Source organism: Miniopterus natalensis, chromosome 8, assembly GCF_054644295.1.
Source record: "Miniopterus natalensis isolate mMinNat1 chromosome 8, mMinNat1.hap1, whole genome shotgun sequence".
Lineage (NCBI taxonomy): Eukaryota > Metazoa > Chordata > Mammalia > Chiroptera > Miniopteridae > Miniopterus > Miniopterus natalensis.
Genome location: NC_142088.1, coordinates 61,301,296 through 61,321,405, shown reverse-complemented (window position 1 = coordinate 61,321,405; position 20,110 = coordinate 61,301,296). Strand labels below are relative to the sequence as shown.

The 20,110-nt window shown below is 37.0% G+C and overlaps 1 protein-coding gene and 1 long non-coding RNA gene across 2 annotated transcripts in view; both read right to left on the bottom strand.

The window, feature by feature from the left end:
* Positions 1-20,110, bottom strand: part of QTMAN (queuosine-tRNA mannosyltransferase) — a 336,827-nt gene that overhangs the window by 307,708 nt on the left and 9,009 nt on the right. The window lies entirely within an intron of this gene.
* LOC107524576 (uncharacterized) lies at positions 12,089-16,881 on the bottom strand. The gene is made up of 2 exons (XR_001601982.2): positions 16,368-16,881; positions 12,089-15,539 (listed from the first exon to the last, which is right to left on the bottom strand). It is a non-coding gene; the product is annotated as an uncharacterized LOC107524576 (long non-coding RNA).

Below are 20,110 nucleotides of genomic sequence, written 5' to 3'. Positions count from 1 at the left end.
CTTTTAAACCCTCATGAGTGTTTGAGCGGACCATTAAGAAATGCTCAACTACCACTGACTCCAATTCCCTTATAAGGGACTATTCTACGGCCCTATTTTCAATCATAGACCTCTTTGAGGGTAAGATGAAAACTAAGGGCCCACTACACAGAAATATCTGAAGTACATACAGACATAAGATTTTACATACCAATGGGGGTTGGGGGTATTACAGAGACTTTCCTAACGTCTGATGAATTCTGACTGACCTCAGTCACTTTTTGTAAGACTCCCTAGAAGTGTTTCGGGAGCCTAAATTGGTGTATTAATTCCCCTCAGTGCTCCCACTTATCAGCAGGGTAAAGTACCTTTCCTGAACTTTTTCTTTATAATCCCATAATTCTCTTGCATCATGCTGTACTATTTTAATTTATTTTATTTTCTTCTCCACTGGAATGTGAGCTCCTTAAGATCAGAAACGTGGGTCAGGTCCTTTTTTTTCTTTTTTCTTTTTTTGCATTGTAAATTTCTTATTTGAAAAGATATCTGAAGTTTAAAAAATTAAGGACTTAATATAATCATACCTATGACATTTGTTTATGTTCTTCACCCCATCCCACCCCAGTATACAACTGTGAGACAGAAACAGAATCACTGCAGCAAAAAAATGAACATTTAGTAAAAGAGAGAATGGGGAAACAACAGTCAGTAACCCATAGCAGTATCAGGTCCTTTTCTATAGTTCCAGCCCCCAGTTACAGCACCTAGTGCAAAGAATGTATTATGTATCAGTCAATCAAACGAAGCCATGGGTTGATAATTGCTGAGGCTGGGTGGGCAACAGGTATATACAGAGTAGAGAAGGAAAGACGTTTCATTCTACTAGCCTGTCTTTTTTAGTACATATTGAAGTTTTTCAAATATTGCAGCCTGAAAAAGGAAGACTTGTAGCTACACACCAGTAAGTTTTAGATACATGCAAGTCTAAAACAACTGGGCTCAGTCATTTTGCCTCAAAGAACCAAGATCAATGAGCAGAAACCAAAATTTTGGCTTCACCTAAGAAAGAATTCTCTAATAATTAAAGGTGTCTGAAAATGAAGCTAGTTCCAAGGAAGAAAGAAAAAATCCTGCCACCAGGCTAGTAATCATAGTCAAGCAAGAAATGACCGATCAGAGTAAGTTACTATTTAGGGTATTAAAGCACTAAGTGGGATAAATTCTAAGGGATCTTCAAATCTGTGAGTATCTGAAAACAGAATTTATGACCTTAAAACAGATATGTAGAAATCAAAGGAAAGATGACTACTGATTTCATATTCTTTATAAAGCAAGACTCATCTTACAAGCATTCAGTCTCTGAACCCCAGCTTCTCTAGCCTTCTGGCAGGTCCTCAGTGTGTCCTGGGGCCTCCACTGTGCATGCAGCTCCTACTCGAATGTTCTTCAGATAGCAGCAAAGGCACACTTCCTTGGAGAAGCTCTTCCTACCTGACCAGATCAGGTTTTTTCATTGCATGCTCTCCAACAACCACAGTTCTTTCCTAGAGAACGGAGATGCCATGTTTTTGCTCAGCACTGTATCCCCAGGGCCTGTCATAGAGCCTGGCATGCTATAAGTGTTCACTAAATATTTGCTGAATGGATGAATGAATACAACATACCCTGTGAACCTAGCACTCTCATAAATTGTTATCTAAACGGAATACAAGTCAACTTGACGAAATATAACCAAGCTATTTCTTTATCACAAGTGATTAAGATACCTCCCCAGAGGCTAAGGACAATAACTAGCTCCTGAGGCAATATTTTTATACTTCTTTTATTATGAAAATATAACACATTTTCAATAATTCTTAGCTTCACGATACACAAAATAAATTTATTTCCCAAAAGTCTTAAGATTATGACAAGCCAAATGGTTCTCAAGTCAAACTGTGGGTTATTAAGCTGAAAGAATATAGTGTATGAATGTGAAGTTTAATGAGGACATTTAGGTAATGAAAACGCAGTGAGAGAACTTAAGGACAGATGGACAACCATCAGGTCATATAAAATATTTCCCAATGTGTGTTTGAAGAAAGATATGAAAATTCCCAGGATAGGAATACTTTGTGTTGCTAAGAAACACTGAAGATTAATGAGTAAATTGTCTCTCATAGAAAGGTCAACTACAATCATCTACAGTGTAATTCCTTTTAATAATTATTCATTTCTAAAACTTTTAGAAAATATACTAACCAAAAAGGAAGACATAAATTGTGTTTAACACTCACAAATCACTAATCTATCTAATGTGTACAGGGATATTTAGAGTGGTATTTTATTGATTTCCATCAAAAGTGGCTTTTCAGGACAAAGTTACAAAATCCTACCTTTAGTATCCAGATTGTAAGCGAGAGAAAAAATTCTATTAAATATGAAAAGTACAAAAAAAGATGCTACCCACACCAAATTTATCACTCTAGCTAATACATAAAACATCTGAAATTCCAAACAAGGTCTAGCAAAACTAAATACTAGGTGTTAGGGCTATTTTATTTTTATTTGGGAGAAATTACCCATTTCCACCTTATTCAGAACTCTGTATTACCTGATAAAGCTGAATGAGAGCCAGCACTGCCCCACGTGGAAATCCCTTAGACTCAACCCTGCTCCGTATAACCTTTAGCTTTAATTCTGGACCCAACATGAACTTTCACCCAGACCTACACTTTCACCGGGTCATCCACAGCACTATCAGTACCAATCCTTCACTTCAGGGCTCAGTCCCTCTTCACTTCAGAGACAAATGACAAGCTAAGAAAAAGATGAAAATAAGCCTTCAGACTGAGTAATGCACTAATGAACTCCAAAGAATGATTGTTGTGGGGTTTTTTAAAGAATGACTTTTTTTTATTATTATTTTTTAATCCTCACTGAGGTATGCTTTTTTATTGATTTTAGAGAGAGGGAGGGGGAAAGGGAGAGAGAGAGAAACATCAAACCCAAAACCTGGGTATGTGCCCTGACCAGGCAAGGAACCCACCACCTTTTGGTGTATGGGACAGTACTCCAACCCACTGAGCCACACCAGCCAGGGCAAGAATGACTGTGTTTTAATGAAATAGTAAAATTTACCTTGGAAAAGTCTGAATGTGGAAAAGATTTAGCCTGATGCCTGACATTTACTAAATATTCAAAAATCAGAACTGTGATTATTACTGTGTTTTCATTTTATAAACGGATTTCTTCTGATATTAATACTAATAAACAATACATTAAGTGATTTTCTAATATTCCAAATCTACAAATTAGAAAACACAAGACTCTAAAATCCTTTAACTTTTTAGTACAGAAATCTTCAAATGTAACAGTAGAGAGAAGAGTTTAATGAACCATATCACCTGGCCTCAACAATTACCATCACTCTGACAATTTTGTTTCATCTGTGGGAAATCTATTCTTGAACAATGCAAAAGTACCCAAGGTGCTGACAATGAAGAAATGATGAGTTTCATGCAAAAACTTTATTTTTGTCTCTTACTGGTCTGTTAAACCTATTCAGAAGTAAACCAACCCCTGCCCTTGAGAAAAAACTCAAGTAATCTTCATCACTTTTCTGGACCCTCATAAGGAACAAAAAATCATATGGTCATTTTAAATGGGAAGTCTCAGTTCAGTAAATTAAAATAACTAATCTCGCATAGACAATTGGGGAAATGTGAATATGAACTATATATTACATAACATAATTTTATCAATGGTAAAATCCTGGGTGTGATAAAGGTAATATAATTACACAGGAGAGTATCTTAACTTTTAAGATAAACAAGCTGAAGTATTTAGGTGCAAAGTGTCATTTTCAAATGACTCAGCCTCACTCCATGGGCCAAAAAACCATACATACAATAAATACATGTAGCCAAGTGTTACAAACTGGTAAAAGGTCTGAGGTATCTATATCACTATTTCAACATGTCTGTAGGTTTGCAATTTTTCAAAATTAAAAGACTGGATCCAAATAATAATCAAAATCCCAAAGAAAATTTAACATTAAATTTTATGTTCTCCATTCAGTTCAGGGCTGCCCAGAGCTGACCACAGTCAGTGAGGGAGGGGAAAAGGTCATTTTCTTCTCGCCAAGAAATTTCTCTTCTGCCATATTCCTGAGTTTTCTGAGTCGACCAGGGTCAAGGTCAGGGAGGTGAGAAGTCAGGCATATAGGACAGTTCTTATTTGGCTGCTACTATAACAAAATGGTCCCGTATTATATGTCTTTGGCAGATGCTTCAAGCTAATTTTTCCTCTCTTGGGCAGTTTAAGTGCATTGTTCCAAGGGTACGATTCTCCCAATTGCAAAACTCCTGCCAGGGGCAGTGCTCTCCCTCAGCTAAAAGGGACCTCCCAATGCCCCCTCAGCTTCTGACCTCTGGCAGTATACCCCAGGACACCTTACTGCTAGGATCCTCTTGCCCTGGCAAAAATCCTTCTGGGTAAGATCCCTTTTCATATAATACCCAATTGATACTCATATTTGGGGTACATACACCTTTGACCTATTGAAAGAAAGATGTGCAATTACTTCTCAAACCTAGCTCTACTGCCACAGAACACTTTTACTTTCCCAGGCATGAGTCTCTGGTGAACCCAACTTCAGGACCTATATCATCCAGTTGAAACTCTTCTCACTATGCTTGATGAAAGATTCAAACATCCCTAACTTGTGGGAGGCAGGGCTAAAACACAAAGCTGAAAGACCACAGATGTCTCACTGGATCAGAGCAGAGTAGAGCGGAGTAGAGTAGAGCAGACGAGGTGGAGCAGAGTTGTATAGCTGGAGAGGGGCCTCACCTCAGGGCCGCCTTGTCCAAGGGCCACCTCAGAGCTGTGCACAGAATAAAGTTTCCTTCTTCACCACAACCCAAATTAAGAATTCTTGTTGGTGTTGAACTGGCACCATCAACCATCGATTGACATTTAATCCATGCTTTTTTAAAAATATATCTTTATTGATTTCAGAGAGAGGAAGGGAGAGGGAGAGAGAGAGAAACATCAATGATGAGAGTCACTGACCGGCTGCCTCCTGCACGCCCCCAACTAGGGATCTAGCCCGCAACCCAGGCATGTGCCCTGACCGGGAATCAAACCTCAATCTCCTGGATCCTAGGTTGATGCTCAACCGCTGAGCCACGCCTAGCTGGGCTTAGTCCATGCCTTTTGAAGGAAATATAAGTATTACATGCCAGGTTCCTTAAACTTTAGCCTCAAATCAGTAATCAAGGCTTTTGAAAGCCAATACCACTCTTCCAGGAGGCATGTCTTTTTTATGTTTTCAATGCCAGAACCAGCACCCAGCACATCATGGGTCCTCAAGAAAATGTTTTTTGAAGGGATGACCTCAGCAAATCACAGCAGGTATAAATAAATGGAAGAGTGTATAAAATTAAGCAATGACGAGTGACTTTCACTATCTGAAGGACTATCTGAAAATAGTATGCTCAGTCAGTGAAAGCTGTGCTAAGCAAAGCACATTTGGCCCTCCCTGATTTATACAACTAGATGTAGGCCTCTGAGAGCCTAAAAGGGCAACCACACCCAAGGGTTCCTCCTCTGTTCTACCATGACACCCATCTCCATGCTTACTCATGGCATATGGAAAATACGTCTCTACCATTTGTATCACTGAAGGCTTATTTGTGTTCACCCATGTCACCATAAATAGTGCTTACTGTCAATAAAAAATATATATGCTGACCAATACAGGTTAGAGGGCCCATGTAAAAGTTAAAAAAATATATTGGTTACGTCAGACAATGAGAGGCAATTTCAGATTGCCGAGAGCAATCCCCCATCTTTACTGGGTGTACACAACTCAAATCTAAGGAATGGACCCTTTATTTCCCTCTTCCCTACTCAGAACCACAGCCATACAGAAAGATCTATTTTTAGGGCAGCAGGATGCCTGGAGTGAGTAGTACACTCTTACACATATGCTTATTCACTCAACAAGCCACATTGGAGATCAACTTCAAGATACCCTAAAGGCTTTCTATTTTGAAGAGTATTTATGTAAATATTCAATAAATATTTACAGAACATCAACTATGTACCAGGTTCTAGGCTAGTCAGGCCCTATGTGAGAATCAAAGGTGATTAAATCATTCAATGAACTTACAATTTTGTAAGGAAAATTGGACAAGTACTCAAAAAACTGTAACATCCTACTAAGAAAAGCACTACAATAAAGAAATGAGGGACTGTGAAAAACGATTAGGATTTTGACAGGGAGAAGAGCTTTCAGCAAAGGAAAAAGTATTATAGAAAAAGAGGTAAGCACAGGAATCTGGAAGAAGATGCTGGAGCATTTTGCTAGGTATAAAAAAAAACAACTAGAAAACAAGCGTAGAAAAAGCAGAATAATGCCTAACTGGAAAGACCCTAAAGTGTCATAATTAAAAAAAGTCATCCAGAAAGGAGTTAAACAATGTTCACCTATATTTTAATGGCAGGATGGATGGATAGATAGACAGACAGACAGATGATAGATATATTTGTTTTTAGATGTACACAAAAACTTTATCCTGAAATTTCAACATTAGAAAAGAGAGTTATAGGGCATTTCTAATCCTAGCTATGCTGGAATAACTGGTACCAGACTTGCCCCCTTCCCGCTGTAATCAACCAGAAAACTATAGAAAGTATACAGAACTGTTTCAGTGAAGAATATTGCAGTACTGAACTGTGAAACCTGAAGAAGGGAAAACAATAGGGTGAATCCTATGGTTACATGTCCAATATATAAAAATCAATTGTATTTCTCTACACTAACAATGATCAATTGTAAAATTTATTTTTTTAAACAAATAAATAAATGGAGATATACCATATCTGTGGATTGGAATAACTAAGAATTGTTTAGAAATGAATCCTCGCCAAACTGATCTACAGATTTCATGCAATGTCAATCAAGATTCCTGCAGGAATTTTGTATAAATGTCTAGCCAGTTCTATAATTGAAATGAAAATGGAGAAGATTTAGAGGGCCTAAACAATTTCAAAAAAGAACAAAGTTAGAGAACTTACACCACTAATTTCAAGACTTAGTATGAAACAGTGCTATTAGCATGATAGAAATATAGATCATTATAATAGTCTAGGAAAAGACACATATATATGCATATATATATGTGATTCGTTGATTTTTAACAAAAGTGTCAAAACTCAAAAGAAATTATTTTCTTCAACAAATGGTCCTTGAACAACTAGATATGAAAAAGAATGAAACTTGATCATAACTTCACACTCTACATAAAAATTAACTCAAAATGAACCAGAGACCTAATATAAAAAGCTAAAACTATAAAACATTTAGAAGAAAATTCAGGGGAAAAAATCTTCACAACCTAGAGTTATCAAAGATTTCTTAGGCAGAACCAAAAAAGAAAAAAGAAGAAAAGAAAGAAAGTACAGACAAAAAAAATAAATTATTGATAAACTGTATTTATTCAAAATTTAAAAATTTAGTTCTTCAAAAGACACCAGCAATGAAAGAAAAGGGCAATCTACAGACCAGGAGGAAAATGTCTCACACAGGATTTGTATCCATGTATATAAAAAACTCTTATAATTGAATGACAAGAATACAAAGAATCCAATGTTTTTAAATGGGCAAAAAATTTGAACAGATACAAGTAGATGAAAAGATAGAGGTCACTAGTAATCAGGGAAATGAAAACAAGAACCACAGTGAGATACAACTACACACCCACTAGGCATGCCTGAATTTAAAAGAATGGTAACATTAAGTATTGGCCAGAATGGGAGCAACTAAAACTTTCACACAGTGCTTGGGAAAATGGTACCAATCACTTCAAAAAGTTTAGCTGTTTCTTACAAAGTTAAATATACACTTACCAAATCTACTCCTGGGTACCTAACCCAGAAAAATTAAAGCATATGTACAGAAAGACTTGTACAGGAACATTCATGGTAATGTTATTCCTTATAGGCAAAAACTAGGACCTCCTCCCTATAAATGCCCATGAATAGATAAATGGATAAGCAAATCGTGGCACATTTATACAATGAACACTATTCTGCAGAGAAAAAGAACTCACTACTAAGACATACAATAACAGTGTTTCAAAATCATCATGCTGAAAAGAGTCCATAATATATGATTCTCTTCATATGAAACACTAGAGAAGGTAAAACTAATTCATAGTGACAAAAATCAGATCAATAGTTGTCTGGAAATAAGGATGAGGGAGGGTGGGAGAAGTGATCTGCAAAGGGTCACAAGGAACTTTCTGAGGTGATAAAAATGTTCTGTACTTTGATTGTAGTAGTAGTTACATACATATAACTCACTGAAATGTACATTTAAAACAAGTACCTTTTTATACGTGTTATACCCCAATATATTTGATTTAAAAATTAAAAAAAGAAGAAACATTCAGACATTTGGAAATACCACCACTGTCCAAAGATGCCAATAAAGGGCACATCAAGTTTTACTATAGGTTTCACCCCTATATAAGTCTTTTATAGTCTTTTATTTATTGAATCAATTATGTATTAAGTACCAAGTGCCAGGAATTTTTCTAAGTGTGATGGTACAGTAGTAAACAAAACAAAATCCCCTGCCTTCACAAGCTTTTATCCTAACAGGAAAAGGCTGACCACAAAAAAAGTAAAAGTAAAACATAGTTTGAAAAAGTGCTAACCAGAAAAATTAAGCAATTGCGGGGAGGAGGGTGTTTTAAATAAGATGGTGAAGGAAGGTCTTACTAGGAACATAACATTTCAATCAAGATCCAAGAAAGGTTAGGGAATAGGCTAAGTAGTTATCTGGGGAAAGAGCATTCCAAGCAGAGGGAACTATACGTGCAAAGGCCCTGAGGTCAGCTATTCAAGGAACAATATGGTGTCAGGTGTGAATGGAGTGTAATAAACAGATAGTCAAAAGATGAGGCTGCAGATGGGGCAATACTATGTAGAGCCTTACAGGCTACTACAAAGGAATTAGCTTTTAATGTGAGTGAGAAAGGAAACAATTGAAGTTTTGAACTGAAAAATCACAGGACTTGATGTGTGTTTTAAATGTGATTATCTTGGCTACTGCACTGAGATTAGACTAAACTGCTGGGTTAGGAGTTGAATACTGCAGGAGGAAGCAGGGAGGCCAGGTCAGAAGGCTATTAAAGTCATCTAAGACATGATAATGGGTTGAACCAGGTAGTAGTTTTATGATAAAGTTAACTTGTCATTAACTTAGATGGAGAAGACTACAGATGAAACAAATCTGGGTAAAAAGATCTGTTGAGTTTTGAGCATTTTATTTTTAAATACCTTTAAATATCCATATGGAGGTATCGCAAGGCAAGTGGATATGTCTAGAGTTCAAAGAAAAAAACCCTCTTGTAAATTAAAGATTTTAACTCTTTTGCAAAGAAAATCACTGAGTCTAACGGTGTTGGGGGGGGCGTGCATAAAACTTTTAGGAAATATTTCTTACTTGATTTTAATGCATGAGGCCTCGGCACTAATGGATTGTTGTGTTTTCTAATTTACATAAATCCATACAAGTCTGCTAGGCACTTCACACCTTTATTTTTACTTTCACATCTGAAGTACAGCAATATGGATAGATAAGGTGTATATTTAAGATAACAATGTGAACAGACACATTCCTGGAGCTACAGCTATTTAAAAGTGACACTAGCATCAAGATACTCATTCTTATTCTGGAAAGGCTTTAAAAAACAATCACTTGTTATGAAACTAATTGCACTGCCAAATGCTCCTTAGGATCGTATGTGAAAATTATCATCTTCTCTACATTTTACTGTTTTAAATCAAGGAAAGTAATAGACTTTGTGATTAGACTTAGAAGTTTGGTTTTGAAGCTAGGTTCTACAGTGAATAACATTTCCACACCATACCTCATACAGGAAGACGCTTTGTGCATTACTAAAGAAATGTAAAAATGCAAAAACTATCAAACTTCAACCAAAATTATAACATGGGCAAGCTTAACTGGTGGTTGAAACCACTTTCTAAACAGAAAAATTTTCAGTGTGGATCAGCATTATTTCTCCCCAGCCGTCTACTTGTTCCCAACTGCATGCCTCCGATTATTCCTCATATGAGAACGCCTTTCTTCCCAGCTGACAGCCTCTCTTCCTTCAAGGCCCAGCCCACACCCAGCCTCTCCCACAAAGCCTGCCCTGAACGCCAGTGGTTTCTGCCACGTGTCCACAGCATTGCCACTTACATGTCTAGAGCACTATGTCACTCTGCCAAGGATCAAGTTTAGCCATTTACACTAAAGCAGAAGCTCCCTGAGGACAAAAGTTTTAAGTCATCTTTGCCTTCCCTAAAATGCTTAACATAGTACCTTACATACCAGGTTGTAGGTACTCACTAAAGGTTTGTTCAGCTAAATCCTATTAAACTTCTATCTACACACCCTCGCCTCAACATAGGCCAGCCAAGAAAATGTATGTAATCTGGTTTTGGGGGAGTGGGTTTTTTTTACCCCTCAATATTCTTTCTGGCTCTTTCACCCGTCTCCACTTCCTTACTCACTTCCTGGTTCCTCTGAATCAGGATAGAAAGAAGAGGGACAAATGTCCTGTGTGCTAGTTCCAGGGGTTTTAGATGGCCAGGAAGCAGGATGATCTGTTATCCTCGTGTAATTATTGATAGCACCTTCTCTCATTCTCAAAGAAGCCCAGTTTAAACATGTCGGGTCTTAACAGCAGAGTGGCCCTAAATTAAGCAAAGAGGCTGGTCCCTCCACCCTGCACAGTTCCCTGGAGTGGGAGGTGCATTCTCAGACTGACCTCTTACTATCTCACCCATAGTCCCCTCAAACAGCAAAAAGTCCTCCTCGGCAGGATCCACCAAGATACCTCAAGCCCGGTGACTTCCCATGGTTGGCGTCTACTTGGTCCACAAAACAAAATTCATGTCTTCTTACCACACCAGACAGACAAATGCCAACTCTTCACTACTGCCCTCTCTCAACACATCACCTCACGGGCTCCAGTCACTGTCCTCCCCTCCGGGAACAAGTCTGTGTTCAGGAATGTCCCAAACCCTAGGAAATGTATGTCACACTCTCTTAAGAGCTCTATGGAAGGTGCCATACAGTACCAAGAAACACGATCATGTAGCTCATTAAACACCCAGACAAAAACTTAAATGTACACTTGTGGAAGACGTACTCAAATCCTGGGCTGGGAACAAAAGGTCCTTTTGGCGAAATGTCCCAGGACTCCCCAACAGTTCTTCCCCTGAATCAGGCTTACAGTACCCTTTCCTAATTTCTTATATACTGGAAGTGGATGCTGCAGTTCTACTTTTTTATGAAGCTCCACATCCCTCTTAGGAACACAAGGATCCTTATTAACTTTTATTTCCAGCTTTGGAACTTGAGCTGAAATCCTTAAACTAACAAGTCCCAGCAGTCATCCTATTACCTTAGGTGCAATTCCCCTACATTACATCTGCTGCTTGTATTATAAAGGACTCTTCATTTTAAGAGCCCCTTATTTAAATTAACATTTAATTAAAGTCTTCATTTAAATCTTTATTTTGTAAATAAAGATTTACCAAAATTAAAAAAAAAAAAAAAAAAAAGGAATGGGGAGCAATTGAACAAACAGATCAAGGAAAAGGGAAAAAAAAGAGATTCCTCATCTGGTCAAACAAATCTTACCTTAGTAGATCAGTATATTATTCATATTCGAACATCTCACTTAGTTATATACATACTTAATAAAGAGTCAGTGCATAAAATGAAGAATGCCCACTTTAAAATTCAGATTAAAACATATGGCATGTATGTGAGGGAGACAACCAACTTCTGTTCCTCTCTCACATCAACGTTTCTCTCTCTCCCCGCTACCCTCTCTCTACAGAAATTCAGTTTTAAAAAGCATATCCTCAGGTGAGGATTAAAAAATAAAAAATTCCGAAAACAAACCAAGTCAATAATGGAAAAGTTACACATAAACTTCTAACATTTAAACATACACCAATCCTATGACAACAATCCCATTCCTAGGTATTTAATCCAGAGAAATTTAAGCATATGTCCACAAAAAGACTTATACAAAAATTCAGTTTGTAGCAGCTTTATTCACGATTGCCAATAAAATAAAAAGTGTATTAACAGAATTACGGATATACAAATTGTGGTAAAATAGAATACTGCTCAACAAAACAGAATGAACCACTAATACACACAGTAACATGGATAAATCTCAAAACCATCATACTGAGGAAAAGCCAGGTACACAACAGTAGATACTCTATGACTCCATGTATACAAAGTTCAAGAACAAGCTTAACCTATGGAAACAGAAGTCAGAACAGTGGTTGTCAATGGGAAACTGATTGGAAAGAAGCATACGGAAGTTTGGGGGTGTTAAAATATTCCATTTCTTGAATGTGGATAGTTACATGGATCTACACGTCACAATTAATTAACTGGATTTTTAATACATAAATTACAACCAATAAAACTGATTTAAATCTCATCCGGTATTTTATTTCTGGATGTCAAAGATACCCAGCTAATGTAAAGTGTAATTTCTTGCCAAAAGCTGAGCATGTATTGGTAATAATCATAGTAAACTAAATCAGATTCTAAAACACAAATCCAAGTCTAAAGTGTTCACCCACCGTCACAAGGATAATTTTAGCCTGCAGGAGCACCCATACAGTGCACAGAATGAACGGGAATATCAGGATGCCTTCTCTAAAACAGGTGCTCACTTTTGACTACCATAAAATATGAATGCAATTTCATGTCAGAGATAACCTTTCCCCCACTTAGTCAATATTTTCTCTGCCTACTAGCAATCTTTGAGGAGCGTGTTACCCTACTTCCGTAACAACTATTTCTAAATCACTTTACCGGATCTCTCTTCCCAAGTTTTCTCCTGTTTTGAGTAAAAACTCTAGCAAGGATTATTATACAACCACTTTACTCTTGAATAACCCTCCTTACTTCTAACCCCTTGTCCAACTGCCTCGTTTGCTAGTATTTTTTCTATATTTCCAAGCAATTAAAAAACATTTTTCCTTTCTAACATTTTGAGTTGAAAATGTCAGTAACTGTTTTCCTGCCTTCGTTGCAACACTCCTCAGTTAAGGGGAAAGGTAGTGGGGGAAGGAACCACCTAAACTGTCACTGCTCTACTGAAATAAGCACAGGGATGTATGCCCCCTACATCCTTACCTTACCTTGGTCTTTGTTCAAAAGTCTTTTCTGAAGTCCGTAACAGTCAGGATCGCTACCTTTCTCGTGTCCTATAATTCTAACAACTAAACAAGTCCTATGTAAAATACAGTGGACAGAAAGATGTAATTGATGAATTCTCAAGACATTCTAAATCCCAATGTTTTGTCGTATCGGAAATTAATTAACAAGAACTCAGCAGGTGGCAGGGATGGGGAAAGGGTAAAACTAAATCTTTTGACTACTGATACAAAACTGGTTTGAAACACCTGGATTTTCTACTCCTTGTTATACTAAATCAATTGCAGGCTCAAGAACTATCTAAAAGATGAACACACATGCTTTTCTGCAACTCTGTTCTCAAATTCCAATAAACAGCACATCCTTTCTGCAATGAACTAGTTTTTCATACTTATTTTTACGTCTTCTCAATTTCAATACAAACAGGTGAAATAAGAGAATAACTGCCACTTACCAAGCTATATTTGTGCATTCTTCTTTATATTTTTTTAGAGGTTTACTTTAGGAAAAAAATGGCAATCTATAAAGTGCTCTACTTAATGCCCTCACCTCAGACCACAATGGAACTCCTAATTTAAATGCCTATCTATGTCAAATGCAAGTATTTCTTATTAAATATATCCTATTTATAAGGTAAAATGATCTTTCCTGCTTTATTTAAACACACACACACACACACACACACACAGAACCAGTCTTTCCTAAAGTACCTTATATCTGAAAATGGTAGTTTTCCAAATATGAATCACAATAATCCCAAACAAAATCTGCAGGGCAGTTCATTATGGCACAATAAATGAATGACAGAGCATTTCATTCCAAAATCCCCGAGGTTTAGGATCTAAATGTCTACGAACATCCCTTCATTACGGATTCAAAAGAATGTAAGGCATTCAAATGCTACAACACACCTGTCTTTCAGTTACAGGCATTGCTTCAATGAAAAAATAGCTTAAAAACCATGAAATGAAATCAATTCCACATAAAGCTATCATATGATTCTGATCTCTAATCTGACTTGTAAATTAGATGTGTGTAACTCCCCTCAGATCTTTTTCCTGGCAGAATGGCTATGTTAGTTGCACTGCATTCTGACCAAAACCGTGCCGTAGTGGCATTAGCACATTGACAAGCTGAGTTGTACAGGCCTGGAACAAAGATTTCAAGGTAAGTCATGAGGGAATCTTCTGTTTGTAAATGAGCTGTATGAACTATATAAATGTAATCTATGTTTTATATCTTGGGCTGCAAGAGTTTTGTTGAACACTAAGAAGGAAGAAAAAATGTTAAAAGATTGGCTGAGGAAATAAATGAGAGTCAACTCTGAGAGAATCTACCTACCCCATTTCCCAGAACTGCTTTCAAATCCTCTATAAAAGATATAAATAGGTGAATGCCAAAAGCAGAAACTCTAACCAAATAAAACACTGATTTGGTTTAGAGAATACTTTGAAGTTCTAGTTTTCTTGTGATTCAATAGTTTTAGTAAATACACAGGTTTATTTCCAGGTCACACCTGTTTGTTAAATCATTTTAAGTAAATTTGGTTAACAGGTCTGAAGTTATTAATTAGTATTTTAATGAGTAGTTATTATTAATTTATTAACTGTTAATACTATATGGTATGATTTTCTACTTACTACTGAATCAAGAGAATACATAAAAGGACGGTTTCCTAGAAAGTTCTGGATGCAGTAACCTTTTGTAAATAGAATGCTTTAAGTAAAAATTTCTCTGTGAAAATCATAGTCCTTAAATTAATCTTTTTAGGTTAACTTTTTTAGGTTGAGCGGATGTTGTTCGTTACAGTATTTGCCTTACAGTAAGAGAATCCAATAATAAAAAGTTTAACTACAGAAGTTCCATAAATATACAGGAACTTTAAAGATTGATTACCAAAACCACCACCATATATCATTATGGAATAATAATACATTACACATTCCCCAAGTAAAAATCAAATTTACTTCAACCACCCCCACCAAAAAAAAAAAAGTCACTTTTATTTAATCATACAGTCATAAAGTCCTTGGAATCATAGTAGGGCTTGATGCCATACTGGTGTCTCATTCTGCCAGTCATCCAAAGAGTAAGTGAGCCTTCTCTTTCAACGTCTTTGTCTACTAGCGCATCACTGGACCCAGCAGGCAGCTCACCCAGACAATTTCAGTAACGGGTTTTGGCTCTCTGTGCATAACAGACGACAATCTTTACGAAGTATCCAGTCTGTCTGATAGCTGAGAGATCTGAACCTGCTGCAGATGTCACATCTAAATTCTCGAACGGTTTTTATCATCTGTGTCACCTATAAAACAAGACAGTGTCACCAACTGGAGAATATCTATTTCAGTAATGCTAAGCTTTCTACATCATAACTGTTAGTCGCTTATTTGCCTAAAACAGGGGTCAGCAAACTATATCCAGTAGAACAAAATGCAACCCATTGCCTATTCTTTACACAGCCAAGATCTAAGAATAAAGTATCTATTTAAAAAATAATAATAAGTTTTAAAACTTTTTAAAAGTATTTTTAAGACTAATATTGTATGACCTGTGAAAATTATATGAAATTCAAATTTCAGTCTCCATAAACAAAGTTTTATTGGAAAGTGGCTACTCATTCATTTACGAATTTTTCTATGGCTGCTTTCATGCTACAATGGCAGACTTACGTAGATGCAACAGAGACTGTATGACCCATAAATGCCAAAATATTTACTATCTGGTGCTTTAAAGAAGTTTGCTGATCCCTGGCCTACAGGATATTTAGGGGGTAGGTAATATGATACCTACTGTCTCTTACATGAAAAACTTGAGTTTAATAACCCAGTTGTTCCCCTGCTTGCTTCTATCTACTCACTTAACACATAGTCATGCACCACACAATGATGTTTTGGTCAACGACAAACCACACATACAACAGTGGTCCCATAAGAAGAAACCCCAAAAAAATTCATAGTGAAGGGTTTAGCAGAAGCTCTTATAGACCAACAAGCTCCTCAAAAGTTTGAAATCATGGGCCCCAACATCAAATGGTTTTCATTAATAGAGAGGAATATTCGTGGTGCACTATCTACTTAGAAGCAAATGTATGATTTGAAAAAAGAAATTAAGCAAACCAATATGAACATACTTCTGAAAAAACTGACACCTTCTCAAAAGAACCCAGGCAGGTCCTTCAGGAGGTATTACAGTAGAAGGCATTATCATCAAAGGAAATGACAGCTCCACGCATGTTCTTGCCCCTGAAGGCTTTCCAGTGGGATAAGATGTGGAGGTGAAAAGTAGTGATGCTGATGATCCTGACGCTGTGTAGGTCTAGGCTAATGGGTGTGTTAGTTTTTTGTTGTTGTTTTTTTCATCGCTACCCAAGGATATTTTTTCCAGTGCTTTTCAGAGAGAGTGGAAGGGGGGAGAGAGAGAAAGAGAGAAACATCAATGTGAGAGAGACACATCAAAAGGCCGCCTTCCACACGAGCCCCGACCAGGGCCGGGATGGAGCCTGCAACTGAGGCATGTGCCCCTGGCCAGAACTGAACCCAGGACCCTTCAGTCTGAGGGCCAACGCTCTAACCACTGAGCTGGGGCTGTGTGTTAGTTTTTAAAAAAATGTTTAAAAAGTAAAATATAAAAATAAAAAATGTTAAAGCTTATAGAATAAGGATATAAAGAAAATATTTTCTGTATAACTTTACAATGTGTTTGTCTTAAGCTGTTTTACAAAAAAGTAAAAAAGTTAAAATTTAGAAGTTTCTAAGTTAAAAAGTTACAGTAAGCTAAAGTTAACTTATTATTAAAGAAATATTTTTAATAAATTTAGTATACAGTGTTTAGAGTCTACAGTAGTACACAGTAATGTTCCAGGCCTTCACATTCACTCACCACTCACTCACTGACTCACCCACAGCAACTTCCAGTCCTGCAAGCCCCATTCACAGTTAAGTGCCCTTTACAGGTGTACCATTTTTTATCTTTTACATGGTATTTTTACTGCATCATTTCTGTGTTTAGATATATTTATACACAAATATTTAGCACTATGTTACAACTGCCTACAGTATTCAGTACAGTAACATGCTATACAGGTTTGTAGCCTAGGAGGAAATACTCATCACTATGTTACGAATGCCTGCAGTATTCAATACAGTAACATGCTATTTAGGCTTGAAACCTAGGAGCAATAGACTAGATCATAGAGCCTAGGTGTGTAAGTAGGCCATACCCTCTAGGTCTGTACAAGTGCACTCTATGATGTTCACACAACAGAATTGCCTAACGAGTCATTTCTCAGAATGTATCCCAACTTATTTCTCAGAATATAAGCAACATATGACTGTACATCTTGGGTAGGCCTGTAACTCCAGTGCAAGCAAGTATAGTCACTTTATTTTCTACTTTGGCTCAGCCTGCCTCAATCCAAGGAGTCAATATTGCCCTTGGGCAGAAAGAAAGCAAGGAGCTCAGCTTCAGGTCAAAGTCCAATTCTCCAACACTGGCCTCTTCTGTGGCCCCTAGTTCTCCTGGTTCCGGATTTCGGCTTTATAGCAACCATTTTCCACAACAGGCTTCCTGTACTGGGTGCCAGTCTTAAAAGTCTATATTTCCTGCTAGAGACCCTAGGACAGTAAGCTGAATCAGCGCATTCTTGGACTGAACTGTGCCAGCTAATCATGTGCTCTTAATAGTCAACCTGTGATGTGAATTTGTTTGGGAAGCCTGTGAACAGCGTGCATATTCCAACCACTCTCCTGACCTCCACTACTCTTCCTGATTATGACTGTCCCTGGAGTTGATGGATTTCCTTCTACGTCCAAACCTCTGACCTGTAAATCTATAAGGTCAACCTTCCCAATTGGCCTGTCACTCTGTTTCTTGAGCTCCAGTAACCGAAACATAAGAGCACAACAAAACAAAACCCTATATAAATGGATTTCCCAACCTAGAACTACCCATCTTAAGACATCTCTTCCTTTTTAACAACTGCCCCAAAAGGGAATATATTACCTCCAAGCAAAACATCTTCTCCTTTTTCCCTCAACCATTGCTAATTAGCCCAAAGTTTCTATACTTGCTTCATCTGAGAGTGTCACCCACCACCCTCTACCCACTAGGGATATCTAAGATGCCCGTGTCTCTTGAGTACAGCTTCAGAATGAGATATCTCTTGCTTCTATTAAAGCTTTAACACTCCTGTTTCTATTTTAAGAGGGAGAAGGGAGTTTCTTGCCACCATTTAACTGCAATGGAAAAATGTATTTGACTAGATTTCTAGGAGTCAAAATATAATTCACCACAGGAAGATGTTAACAGTCCACAATGAGACTATACCCATACTACGAATGCCACTATAAAATCCATCTGTAATTCATATTATATTGTTGCAAATAACGCATTCACAAGCATTCGTAAGTTGTAAACTGACTAGAAAATAGCTATGAAATATCAGAAAGACTCTAACAGCAGACAGATTAAGCCTAGTGAAAGACTTCAGAGAACATGGCAGTTAATTTTCAGCAAAGTGAATTTCACTACAACCCTAAAGTAGCTTGCCATAGTAACAGCTCAGAAAGTTGCATGAATAGCTCATAGCAAAAAGAATGGTATCAAGAATAAATATGCTGATTGGAATGACCATTAGCCATATCTCAGTTCTGGATAGCAACCACATAGGTAGCATCAATCTTAAATAAAAATCTTTAAAACACAGGAACCTCTGCCCATTCGGGTAATGATATGGAAGTCCAGTAACAAGTCCTTACAACCAGGGAAAGAAACTAGACACATGTACTCCATATTCCAAAGAAATACTCAACAGAATAAAAGTTTAGAACTTCAGCCATTTGATAAATCTAGCCTCTTTCCCTTAAAAAACCAGTTCTCAAACTTTTTAGTATCAGGACTCCTTTGTGTTCTCAAAAAGTGAGGACTCCCAAGAGCTTTTGTTAATGTGAGTTATAATTACCAATATTAATCGTATTAAAAATTAAATGAGAATTTTTAATTATTCATTAATTAGTTTAAATTTTTTAATAACATATTTAATATGACAAATAACATTTTATGAAAATTTTCCTAAACAAAAATAAGCTTACTGGCAATAATGATACTGTTTCACAACTTCTGCAAATTTCTTTCATGTCTAGCTTAGTAAAAGACAGCTGGATTTTCGTATCTGCTTCCACATTCAGTCTGCAGTGATAGTTTTTTCAATTGAACTATGTGGAAAAAAAGTAGCCCCACACAAATATGCAGTGAGAAAGAAGAAAATACATGTTAATAATAATAGCCTTTTCTGATAACTGTGGGTGTTCTTTGATACTACACCAAAACTTGACAAGCAGCAGTTTAAGAATTAACTATAATATAAAATTTTGTATTCTGTTACTTGTTTTGTTTTTTTTTAATGTTTTTATTGATTTTTAGAAGGAGAGGAAGGGAGTAGAGAGAAACATCAATGAGAAACATCATCAATCAGCTGCCTCCTGTATGTTCCGCCCCCCCCCCCCCCCACCACCACCAGGAATAGAGCCCACAACCCAGGCAAGTGCTTGCCCTGACCAGGAATCCAACTGTGACCTCTTGGTTTCTGGGTCAACGTTCAACCACTGAGCCACATCGGCCAGGCTGTTACTTGCTTTTTATAAGGGTGTTTTACCCATAATTTTTTAACACTGAATACTTTGAAAATATTGGTTCATTAAGTTATAAAGATATTCCAAATCATGACATATTTATTTCATAGCAAAAACTCATATTCATTAATATCACTATCCACCCCATCAGAAAAATCTTTATGTACTGGAAAGTTGACAAGAGCACAGCAGGTGAAACAAGTTAATTTGAAAGCACAAATTTTATCATTGGCAACAAATATTA